We start from the raw sequence: 12,882 nt of genomic DNA on the forward strand, positions 1-12,882 counted from the left end.
ATGAGAAGATAAAAAAACATATATTTTATCTCCACTTATCTGGACTACAATTCAGAAACTATTTTAAACCTCTGCTCATTCACCACGTGTATATCTCAGGAAACTCAAGCCCCCCTTCTAGACTTAGGTTATGTTTGAGTGATAACTGATCAGTGCTGCTTGGCTCATAAAATAACAAGAGCAAAACAAATTAAATTAGAAGGCTCCTAGACTGTTAAAACAAAGAAAATGATTCCATAAAATAAAAAGAGAAAGAAAATAACTACTACATCAAATATTATAAAACTATATAGAAGCCAGCCAGTGTAAAAAAATAAAAAACACCTCTCACCTCCCACCCCATGGAGAAAAGAAAACAGTTTTCATAATTAATAAGCCAATGGCTACAAGATATAATTCAGCAAACAGAAAAGTAAGGAAGCTTCTCATCTATTCCCCATGGTATTTTTTTTTTAATAAAAAAAAAAAAAACAGGTACCAAGCAAGATAGCTATATCATAGGAGAAGGAAAATACATTGCTGACATAATATTTCAGTCTTCATAAAATAAAAAAGAGGATGCTATTCATGTGGAAAGTATAATTCTGCAATTCTGTTTCATTATGGAATTTTGCTTTTTGTATAACTCTTTTAGACTTAGCTATTTTGCCACAATACTGTACAACGCATTAAGGCAGGTAATGGTTATTATATTAATGCAAAATCATCTAAGTAGTCAGTCATTAGCATAACTGTTCTCTCAGTAACAATACAGCCACCTATTCAAAAAAAATTTTATAAAAAAGAGACCTCTTTAAAATGCAATTAGCATTTCATTTTTTAAAAAAATCATTTTGTTTATTACATTCTGTCAAGAAAGGCTATCTTTCTTTCACAATGGAATCGTATGGTCAGAACTTGCCTGCCAATCAGAAGTTATCTCAGGTTATCTACCCCAATAAGCAACCTCTAGCAAAGCTCTCTGAGCTCCTCTGTCTTTAAATTTTAAAAAGTGGCATAAATTCACATTTGTTTACAGTAGAGACATTAGATGATCCTCTAACGCTTACCATGCATACAAGGTAACTCCACTAAGTGCCAGCATAATTGTTTTAGCTCTAATAAATATCAGCTTCATTTGCATAAAAAGGTAAAGTTTACATAAATTAAATCACTTCTCCCATTACAGATTGTTAAATAGAGGAAACAATGGAAGCTACACATGAAAATAATCGTAACATAAGCACTGATCTTTTCAACCTTCCAAATATTATTATTTAAATCAAGAAAAAAAAATGCCTCTACTTTCCTTCCTTAATCTCCTTCTTCTGTAGGTAGGACTTAAAACAATTTAGTGCACAGGACTCAAACATGCTAGGACATTTTATATTAACAACAACAACAAAATATTTTTTAAGTGCAGCAGACAGGAGGGGGGCAGGGAGCTCTTTTGAGAAGGCACCATAGAAAAGAATGCTATCCACAGATCTTTAACTTCTGAAAGAGAAAAAGGAGCAGCCTTGGCTAAGTAAATTCTCTTACCCTGAAGCATTATTCAAAAAAAAAAAAAGGAGAGACAGCAACTGTATCAATTGTATTTGAGACACATACATGATTAAAATGATGAACGATGGTGTATGGGATACAGTTTCTGATCAACAGTTACTACTAGGTGAAGAAAAATAAAATGTTTATCTTTTGTCAATAGAACCCATTCTTAAGATTAGGAGTTACATTTACAGCTATAGGTCTGCTTTCCGGAATGCTTTAGCTAGCACAGAAAACACCATAGGAAGTTTAACTGTAAATATGTATTTTTCCATATTAATGAGTTTAGAAGAGGAAAAAAAAACCTCTAATTGAATTTAAATATGCAGGTAGGCCAAAATTAGACCGTTCCAAAGTTTTATATGGCCTTACGCAGAGTGCAATCACTTTTTTCAGAATGACAAGTTAAGCTTCTCAAACTGTGCAGTTTCTCAAGCCTATTTCCAACACCTTCACCTTATACATCACAGTTAAGGGTGCAAATGAGATTCTAATGAGAAAACATCAGTTGCTTCGTTGACAATCTCACCATTCACTGATTTATTTCTAATGGAGACAAAGTCCAACCAAAAGCTCCCTGTGTGTTAAAGGTCAAAATATGTTTAAAAAATGCCTAGTAAAATCAAGGCCAATGGAACACCTGTGTGGACCCACCTCTTAAAGTGATGTGACAATTAGAGTAACTGTACACACAGCCATATTCAGGAAGAGAGTTAAAGAAATTAAGCTGCCACAACTATAACAGGTTAGATGAAAAAAAAAATAAAAATTTAATGTATTCTCCCTTGTGTCATCTTGTTTTGTCAAGACATCAAATAGAATTGGGAAGTACAAAATAACAAGCCCTTGAGAAATCACAGAAGCCGACCTTTTTGATGTTGTTGATTTACCTTGTTCTCAGTTATTTGAACAATGATGTTTCAGATTTAAGGGCAAGATAAAGCTTAAAAATTAAAACAAGATACCAAGGTATTCTAAAAAGTGCACTACAACATTTAGCCTGCATCTTCATGGATTAGCTGCTTTTAACCAGATTTGAAAATGAAGCACAATGCATGTGTTCAATATTCATTTTTCTCATTCTAAATTAATTTCTCTTCAAACAACCTCCAGGTTGGAAGAGGAATACAGCAAAGATTATTCCTGCAATCCAAAGGTAAAGGCCCAGTTTAGCTTTTCCCAGATAATAAAAGTCCCTATGATCTGCATAGGATTGTTTAGTTAAGAGGTGTTTTAATATTCTTTATTAAATAAAAGCAAATAAAGCTGAATGCAGAAGTCCATTTATGGGGGAAGGGGACACTGTACACTCCAAATTGCCTAAAATGAGTGTCCAGAAATAAGCCACTTCCAAGAAAATAAGCCTTTCACCAAACAAGAGGAAATTTAGCTTGTGGAGTTAAGACTGCCCCTAAACCTACCATGCAGATATACATAAAGCTACTCCATAACCCTTCTTCGCTTGGAGAGATCTACAGCTCATTAACAATGTTACTCCTAAACCTATATGAAATATTATTTACAAAGATACATAAAATCAAGCCATCACAAGATAGCTTTCTTAATTTTTTTTATGTAGGTAGTAGTAACTTTTACGAGTGCATAAACATAAACTAAAAACACGCAGCAGTTAAAAGCATCTGTTTAAAAGACAGTAAAAGGAAATAACTCAGTATTTGCAAGCACTGGTAGAATTTGTAAAACCTGGACACTTAAGAATGTGATTTAATGATAATTCCTGGCCATCGATTTCATATTTTGACATCTAACATACAGGAAGATACAATTTATTTATTTATTTACTCTATCCTTCTCTAATCAACTGTTGCTGTATCATCTCCAGTAAATAATCATACTAAACTATCTAAAGTGGATTCCAACTGACCACTATTTTCACCTTATTTCTAAGAACGTAGTTTTAAGATTCTCTTTAGTGATGTTAGCGTACAACTATACCTTGAAATGAATTTCTCCAACCTTCCCTTTTGCCAATTCAAATTTTACTCAAATTTTAGTATAAGTTGAGAAGATGCTCACTACATTCTTTCCTGATTGTCTCAGAAACAAAGTAATTCAAACAGCACTTCTGCCACATTAGCCAAGGCAAATCTGGAATTTCATTCCTTTTAATTAATCTGGATTTTGATTTCACTGTATCTTGCAATTGTGTGGAGGCTGGCTGAAAAGTTGCAGAACTGGTCATTGTCATGAAAGAGTTTATCTTTCAAGTGACAGCTCCTGACAATGTGCAAATGCAAGGCAGTGATGGTAAAGGTTTTGTTTTTTAAGGTACATTTAACTGCAAACAAAATAATTTTTTTTCAAACAACCATTCCTATCATAAGCTTTCTGATGATTTATGCTTTACCAACTGAGCAAGGTTACGCAACACTGCATGCCTTTAGATGCATTATTTGAGCTGGTTGAGATTTAATTAAGATCACAGCCTCTAAAATCCCTGTCAAATGAAAATTCAGAGGAGACAATACACTATATATCCTCATGCAGAATGTTTCCATTCCTTCCTCTGGAAAAATATGAGTTAATCCACGTTTCTATGGCTGCAGACAAAAGTTCACTAATTTTGTTTTCTTTTGACACTTAGGTTGTTTTCTATTACATGTCATGAGATCATTCCCTTCCTGGGAGAGAACAAAAAATAACCAAGAGTGAAGCACATTGCAGAAAATGCACTTGACAGTATATCCCACATTATCATAGTTTAGCTATGATGTCATCACATTTTCATTTAATCAACCCATGCTTAAAAGAGTTACATTTAGCAAAATGTGTTTATTAAAAAACACAACACAAACTGTCAGTTCACTCAGGAAAGCCTACCTGCCTTGAGTTACTTGGATTAACTGACATGTCATGTTTCTCATGTCCCTAACAAACCAACTTTTTTGTCATGCAAGCTGCACATTTAGGCAGGAGAGAAAGTTCTTCCCGCAAACAGAATATGAAGCCCATGACTTTCATTCTATAAGTAGTCCTTAGAGTAAAAAAAAAAAAAAAAAAAAAAAAAAGTCTTTAATAGTTTTTTCTTATAGGGTGGTGGTAAGCCAAATTAATTTTTTTAATAAAAAAATTTATGAACGAGTGGCCCTTTACCCAATCCAGTGTATTTTTATTTGCATCATCTGAATATTTGGTTGCTTATCTCATGCCTTAGAAATGACAGGTGCTTGCAGTCTCCCTCTTGACAGGCCACTACACAAATAACTGTCTTGCCTGAAAGGGCTAATGCAGTACTAATGAACAATAAATCAACTTTGATTATCAAGTGTCAGCCCAATCGGTTTTCAGTTCGGCTCTATCACATCCTAGAGTCAGTCAGTGTCTCTGGGTAAGTCTGTATTTTGGTTTCATTTTTACACACTTTTCACTGAAATGTGTCAGGCAGCCACAGAGAATCACAGGAAAGAGAAGTAGACCTTTTTTGAATGTATGCAAAGGGTACCAATTAGGAGAATGTGGTACTGTCCTCATTTGATTTTAGTGATGAGTCTTATCCAAGAAAGCTTTGTATTCTTTTGAACATCGACAACAGCAGCCTATCAAATCCTAAACTAGAATCTTAATGTGATCATGTTTGAGGCCTTAGGCACTAGCATGCTAGCTTGAGCATTTTACCACATAAAACCACCTTTAATTGCACATACCTAATGCTCACAGAAAATCGATTACAAATAAACAAGGCATAACAGGGCTGCTTCTGAAAGGTGGAACTTGCTTTTAGCCAAAAAATAAGAAAATGAAGGGGAAAAAAAGTCTTAACACTGACTTCCTAATGATGAAATAAACGCAACTTTTTTTTCTTAAACAGATTAGTCACTGATAGTATGATTCATATTTCCTGTTATCAGGCTTAATCCCCCCCCCCCAAATGTGTCACTTTCAGAATGTTGGAATCTATGGAAATTGGGTGATTTGCATTTTAAAATTGGCTTCATTAGAACATTTGGTCTGTTTGGACAAGAATCTAAAGTTATTAGATATTTTAGTTAAAGCTGGCAGGCCTTGAAGGAGTTAATCCCAAAGAGGAAGAGTCTATATGTACTTTGCTCTAAAACTTCACCACCCACTTCCTAAACGGTCCCCTCCTTCCCATCGCGACACTAGCAGGGGAAAAAAAAATCTCGCTTCCACTGACCGTGTTTCATGCAGATCTGACAGTTGAGTTAGCTACTTCCAGAGCCCGTTCTGATGCGAGTACCCCCTGGTAATTCCTCAGACTGCTGCACGTCCAAACCCAAACGCAAACCCAAACCGGCTCACTACTTAATTAGCCCACAAAGTAATCCAACAGGGGCTCCGAATCTTCAACCTGCGGGCTGTGCCACTCGCCCCGGCCGTCCCTTTCGGTTTGGGGTTTTATTCGCCCCCTCCCCCTTACTGTGTGTGAACTCTCGAATTTGAACAGCTAAGCCGAAAATAGCCCAGACAGATATAGAAACAAACTATCAGAAGCAAAGAAACATCCACGCGGGTTACACTGACTGAAGGCTCCTTGTATATTTCACACGCTCTGAAAGTGACATAAATCACACCCCAGATAAGTCTCCGAATGGAGTGATGGCGAAGGCTTTACCAAAGTGGCAGCGTGAAGGCCAGATAAGCAGAAAATGAATCGGTAAAAAAAAAAAAAAAGGAAAGAAAAAACCCCGCAAGCAGGACTTCCTCCAACTCTGAACTGCACCCCACCCTCGAACCGTGAAGAGAGAGAGGGAGAGTGCGAGAAAGGGGGTGGGGGCTCTCCAGGACCCACAGGCCTGTAGCTGCTCTTCCCACTCCTCCGCCCCCACCCGCGCCTCCACTTCCAGCGCGCAACTCCTACCCAAGTTGGTAAACAGCGAGGGATGTTATTCTTTCTGCCCAAAAGACTCAACTTAAAAACCCTGCGGGCGCTCCTGCCTTCCCCACCGAGGCCCCGCGACGCGGGCCCCGCGGAGCCCCGGGACGGAGAGCGAAGCGGCCAAGATCAAGGAGGGGGACCAACCTGACACACTCCATGTAGCCGCCAGGCGCGCGGAGCCGGCCTCGGGGCGCCCGCGCTGGGCGGCGTGGGGTCCGGCGGCCTCGGGTGCGAGCGGACTGCACGCGCGCAGGGGCGCTCCGGCTCGCGGGCTGACAAGCCGCGCCGCGCCCACCCGCCCCGCCCTGCTCCACCAATCACAACCCGCCTCTAAACACCCCGCAACGCGCCGCGCCCCACACAATGGGCTCCGCGGCCCGCTCCCCGCGCCCGCGCCCCTGCCCCCTCCGCGCGGCAGGTGAACCGCGCTCCGGGGCCGCCGCGCTCGGGTCCCCCGGCACCCCGGGGCGCCGCGGCGAACCCCGCGACCTGCCTCGGGCGGGCGTCCGGGAGGCCGCGCGCGCCGCGCATCGCTGCTCCGGCCGGGGCTGCCGCGTCGGGGCTGGCGGTGGGGGTGCGTGCCTGGCTCGGCTTTCAAACTGACAAAGAGTTGTCCCGACCTCCAGGAGAAACCCGAGCGGCGAGGAGGCGAGCCCGCGTGGCCGGCGCAAGCCCGACTGCTCCGCCCGACTGTCTGAAATCGGAAGGGGACGCGGGCTCCGAGGCAGCGCCCAGGAGCGCTTTCCTAGAAAACGGCCTTTGCAAGAGAACTTTCTCTTCACGTCGAGGATCGAGCCCCTCACCACGCCTTTCTTTCTTTCTTTTTTTTTCCTTTTCGCTTTCTTTCCAAGAGTCGGGCACGTCAAAGTGTGCCTGCGAGCGCAGAGGAAAAGAGGAAAACTAACCCGACACCCGGGTTGAAATAAATAACAACCAAACTGCCTCGCCGCCGAACCAAGCCACTTCCCCTCTAGAACGACAGCTGCTGAAGAAAGCATCTGCCGCAAATTTGCTAAGAAATGGTTCTTTAAATTCCTTTCTTATTTATACAACAGCAACAATAACAAAAGCAACCCTCAATGGGCGCTTTGAGATGACCTTCTCTGTTAGAAATAGTCACTGATCTTTAAAACTATTTAAAGTTGGGTATAGTGTTTTTTTTTTTTAAAAGCCACCAACACCCTAAACTTTGTTGGCTCCACTGCCACCATTTAAGTGCTTGGTTAATTTAGTCCATTTCGGCGGCTCCTGACACTCTACTCTCTATGTGCAAACTTACAGAAAAACTTTCTGATCTATTTTTTTGGTAAAGACTCGCCTAATATTATTATTTTTCTCAAAATATTCGAGAAAAAAAGTAGCGACAACAACCATCATTACCTACTTTGCTTTAATTAAATAAAACTCACTCCCATGGGGGGGGGGGGGGGGAGGCAACAAAGCCTAACGCGGTTATCTCAGGAATTTAACTTGAAAGCCTTTTCCAATTTGAGGTGTATTTAATGGAGCTTACTAGGAATCAGAAAGCATATTGATAATATTTCCAATCAAGCAAATACTTGAATTTCAGTAAGGTCATCGGAGCAAACAATCCCCCCATTAATCTGGCTACAAAAGAGACAAAAGCGCCAGTTGACTGTCAACTTATGATCAGATGTTGAATGGGTGCAGCAAAGATGGCTCTCCACCCTAAAGTGTTTTTGTGTCAGATAAATTCATTAATGGAGTTTTTTTTTAAGGTCACAAAAATGTGACCCCACCCTCTCATGAATATTTAATAGAGGACCTAGGGTGTTCTTTTGGGGGGGAGGGGCCTTAAATCTGCCAGAAAGTCCCAAGCCATCAGTAGAGTTCCAACTCTTAAAGAGACAAGGAGCTCCTTCAGGAAGGGCGGGCAGGGCCCCAAAGGGAGGAAATAAAAATATAGGAAGTTTTCGCCAACTAATGCACAGTGAGAAAGTGGAAATGCTCATTTCAAAATACACAAGTAATTTTTTTCAAGGTGCTAAAAATAATTTGAGATTTAATTTCTGTGAACAAAATTGGGGTGCCTTTTGAATATGCATTTTCTTTAAAGAAAGTTCTTCAGGAGGCATGCATCAAACTCATGCATGTTTTTTCAAGTTGGGCCGCCTCCTTTTCTGGACAGTGTTCATCAGTTAATAGTCTCCAGGAACATCAAAACAAACAACAAACAAACCAATAAGCAAACAACAAACATTATAGACGCTTATGACCCAGCTGTGGAGATGAACCTTACACAAAATAATGAGAGAGTGATGCAATGCAGTGGTTACACAAGTACTACATTGAATGGTGGTGGCGTAAAGTGCCCAGGGACGACAGAGAAGGGGAGATCACTGGGGATGGTAGAGGTCTGGGAAGGCCCCTTGGGTAGGTGGTGTTTAAAGGACTGATGGTTTGGATAAGGGAGGCGGTGACAGCACAGAGAGGGAAAAGGCTTGGTACACTAACTCAGAAGCCACCTGGAGTCCATCCCGCCCTCTCTCCAAACAGACAGATTACAGGGTGACTCAGAGACTATTTCTTGGCAAGGAAATATACCATCGGTGATAAACCTGGATAAACTGTATATGCCCAGGCTGTTTTGGTTACTTTTGGACTCCCAAGCACCTTTCTATGTGGTCCTACCTGCCCTGCGATTAAGATTCACTGAGAACAGGAAACCTCTATGGCTGGAGTACAATATAAATGCTAAAACTGTAAAGACTTAGGAGATTTACCAGTGCCATTTATTCATCACCATGAATGCCACATTGCTTTGGAAAGGCTGGATCAGAAAGACTAAAACAAAACTAAAGGAGTAACAGCAGCAACAACAATACTTTGGATTGTGGGGAGCTTTAAAAAGGGCTATTCAGCCATAGGTTCTCACTTAGTTGGGATAACTATTCCATGAAACGGAAACTGCAATCCCATTTTACAGAGGGGAAACAGGTTTAAAAAAGCAAAGTGACATTTTTTCCAAGAGTCCAACGTGCCCAGCACCCACAGGTCATAAGGGGAAGCAAATACTGAACAGTTGCAGAAAATGGGAGGCCACGAAAGTATAGAACGGATCCCTGGGGAGCGGGGAAGGCTAATGTTTAAGGAAGAGTGAAGGAAATGCCAAATACCATACTTAAAAGTATTTTTGATGCCCACATCCTAACACCCACAACAGATACAGCTCTTGTTCAAACACCACATATTAAGAAACCTGTCAGTTGCTAAATGAGTCCATTGTGCAGCTGGCTGTGCACTTAAGTACAGATTACTATGATCCCACACCAAACTCTAACCACCAAATAACACACCTGGGACTGAAGTCATGTATTATATTTGGTTCTGCTGAGCCTTAGCCTTGAACACAAAGGAAAGTGAAAGGTGTTCCTGCCCATTCAGCACTGAGAATGGAGGTAAGGCATATGAAAGGAAGAGGCAGATACTGCTCCCATACTCTGAGCTCCTGCTCTGCCAGAAACTGCTTGGACATAAGGACAGAAAAGACATGGAAACTGACAGTTGCTCATATATGTCTAGCAACATTGAGTGTGGAGACCCTACCCAGGTAAAAACAGGTAGGGTACTAGGTTCTCATAGGAAACTATTAATATCTCAGTCTATGTTGCCAGAAAGTTGGTCTGCCGGAGTGAGTGAAATCGAAATTGAGGAACAATCTGATGGGTCGAAAAATCAACTGCATGATTAGGAAGCCAAAACCTTTAGTTCAAGTTCCCTTATTCCAAACAACACTTACATTAACACCTACTTCATTTCCCTTTTCCAATTAATCTAGTGGAGTACCCAAAACATATTCTGAAATGACAGAAGGGAATGGGGATTCAACCAGCTGAGTCTGTGGGTAGAGAGAAAAAGGTGAAGCAACAGGAACATAAAGCTTAGGCTCTTCACTCCACCACTGTGCTCCACCGCTTGCCAAGGGAAGCTTGCCTCTCTAGAGAGCGCACTACTTTAGCATTTCTGACGTCTCCAGAGACTGCCAAGGGGCAGCCAATTAGGAACTAAATTGCAACAACAATGCCCGATTCCTGAGATTTGGACATTTGTCTCCAAGGAACCACAGTTCTGTCTTGATTTAAGTAGTGCTTTTACTTAAAAGTATAAATTAATACATCATTCGTCTACAGGGACCTGATGTAGTTAGCTCCATATCGATATTGTTTATGTGGCTCTTATGCCTATGTTGACAATGAAGCTAATTATGTTGTTTTTCTTCTGCGCCTGCTAGTTTGGCCAAGGGAAAAGACTGAGCTCTCACTGTTCCACAGGAGTTTAAATTTCTCTTTATGACATCCTCTAAATTGCCATTTGCATCTTCACTGAATGCAACATTTTATAATGCCAGTGTTCCCGGTTAATTTATATATACATGGTGTGACATGACGACATTAGAGTGACTTATGAATATGATGGGTACATGAAAACATACGCCCCCAAAAAAATTTCCAAAAAAACCTTCACTCTGAATGTAAAGATATTAATAAAACATACAGGTAAACAAAATCACGTATCGTAAAGAAAAATGGCAGCATCCTGTTCTAACTCTGCATCTAATTGACAGTAATCATCCTCTCATTGATGATACAACTATAATCCCTTGTTTTAACATAATGTACAATTTATTAGTGGCTTCTGCCAGGAGATTAGTACAGATTACACTGAAGTGTGCAAAGTTCTCAAAATGGTACATGTTTTGGGGCCAGAGAGCATTTTCCAAAGAGCTTTATGCTTCAGATACCAGGGGAAAAAAACTTCACCACCATCACCACCAAACACGATTCATTATTTCCCCACCGAACGACAGCATTTATAGCACACCCAAGACACAAATGTAAACCCTTGATTTTAAACATAACCAGGTCTGGGGGCACTGAAGAGGAAACAAAGGATGACTCTTGGGGAATGAAATTACATTTTAATTTTTTTCTTAACATTTAATTATGTAGAAATCGCTGCATATCATATAAAGGCAGCCGACCACCTTTATTTAGTAAAGTCAGCTTTTCCAGAGACCTGTGCAGTGCCGCAGGCCCGCCAAGAGGCACCGGGAGCGTGTTCCCTCTTGCCCTCTGAGCAAGCTCACACATCTCCCTCCCCGTCGCCACCCTCCTCTGACCCTAGGTTGACACTCCCTGGTGTCAAAACCTTCTTTACGCCTGCCCTCTGCTGGTGAGCCTGCCGGGATTAGGAAATTTCTCCTCTCAACTTATTCAAAAGACAACTTTTTAAAAGGCAGAGAGAAAAAAGACGTGTAATGAACTATTAACTGGAATATACGAATTAAGACACTGAAACAAAACGGGGGTGGGGGGAGGCTTCTGGTGAAATATGGTCCTTTTAATGTAAAAAGGCACATTCATCTACTCCACAGCCTGCTCGTTCATAGCCCAGGAGTGCCAGGCTCTATATTTTAGGTCGCCTAAGAGAACAACCTGTATTACTGCCGGGCATCTTGCCTTCTTTGGCTCATTCTCTGGGGAGAGCATGTCGGCGCATTTTCAATAAAACACCTTTTTAGCAGTAATGGGCCACTGTTCCCATTTCAGTGGTCCCTGAGGTTTCATGATACAGTATATTTAGCTGACTTGTATGTAGTTCAAGTTTTCCTCTGGCATTCATCAGATCCATAAAAAAGGAGGAGGGGAAAAAAAGTGAAAGAAGAGCTCTTGCCTATCCTTTGTTTAAGTAAGAAAACAGTTAACTTTGAGATTGATTTGCTGGTACGATTCACATGAAACAACGGGCTGTGCTCCCACGCCCAGCCTTGTTACAGGAACCCTTGGCGCATAGGGGGCCAGACTGGTGGAGGTTTCTGGGCATGAGGGGGCTAAATTTCCACAGCAGTGTGCCAGGGTTTCACAGTGCAACTCCTGCTGGTGTCAATGGGAAGCATGAGGCCTGTACAAATCCCTGCATACCATTTCAAAAATATATCTCCAAGACGGGAAAATGACGCTGAGCAGTTGCAACCTCAAAAGCATTCAGGAAGTAGCACTCTTGACAGTGCTTTAGATGCTGCGTAAATGCTCTTAAAAAGAACATCCAATCCAGCCGACAATAAATCTTATACTGGGAAGACCGCACAGGGCTGTGGAATTCCCTCCAAAGACAACTGCCTTCCACACTATGCGTGGCACAGAAGCTGCTGCACGGAAGGCATCTTCTGGGGCCCTATTGCCCTCTATGGCTCTTCTTTCCCTAACATTCAACAATTATACACACGCATGCACACACACCGCTACCTTTAAAAGCTACCATATACAAGTCTAAGGTTTGCCTTCTTTTCTATAAAAAAGTTAGGAGGGGGGACGCGGACATGGCTCAATAGGTAGAGCATCCGCCTACCATATGGAGGGTCCGGGGTTTGATCCCCAGGGCCTCCTGACAAGTGTGTTAAGCTGGCCCATGCATAGTGCTGCTGCAAGGAGTGCCGGGCTATGCACGTGCAAGGAGTGTGCCCCGCAAGGAAAGCC

General features: G+C 41.5%; 1 protein-coding gene across 17 annotated transcripts in view; it reads right to left on the minus strand.

Annotated features, from left to right (window-relative positions):
- FOXP1 (forkhead box P1) overlaps nucleotides 1-12,882 on the minus strand; it is a 528,438-nt gene that overhangs the window by 98,516 nt on the left and 417,040 nt on the right. Inside the window, exon 1 of one of the 17 annotated variants that reach the window (XM_058288485.2) lies at nucleotides 6,530-6,686. The exons of 12 other annotated variants lie outside the window; for them this stretch is intronic. The gene's annotated coding sequence lies outside the window, so the exon portion shown is untranslated. Of the gene's footprint in view, nucleotides 1-5,683; nucleotides 6,237-6,529; nucleotides 6,751-12,882 lie in introns of those variants that run through there. 4 more of the 17 variants (XM_004482042.5, XM_004482040.5, XM_071212159.1 and 1 more) reach the window with 4 other exon arrangements.

This window comes from Dasypus novemcinctus, chromosome 26, assembly GCF_030445035.2.
Source record: "Dasypus novemcinctus isolate mDasNov1 chromosome 26, mDasNov1.1.hap2, whole genome shotgun sequence".
In the NCBI taxonomy this organism is placed as follows: Eukaryota; Metazoa; Chordata; class Mammalia; order Cingulata; family Dasypodidae; genus Dasypus; species Dasypus novemcinctus.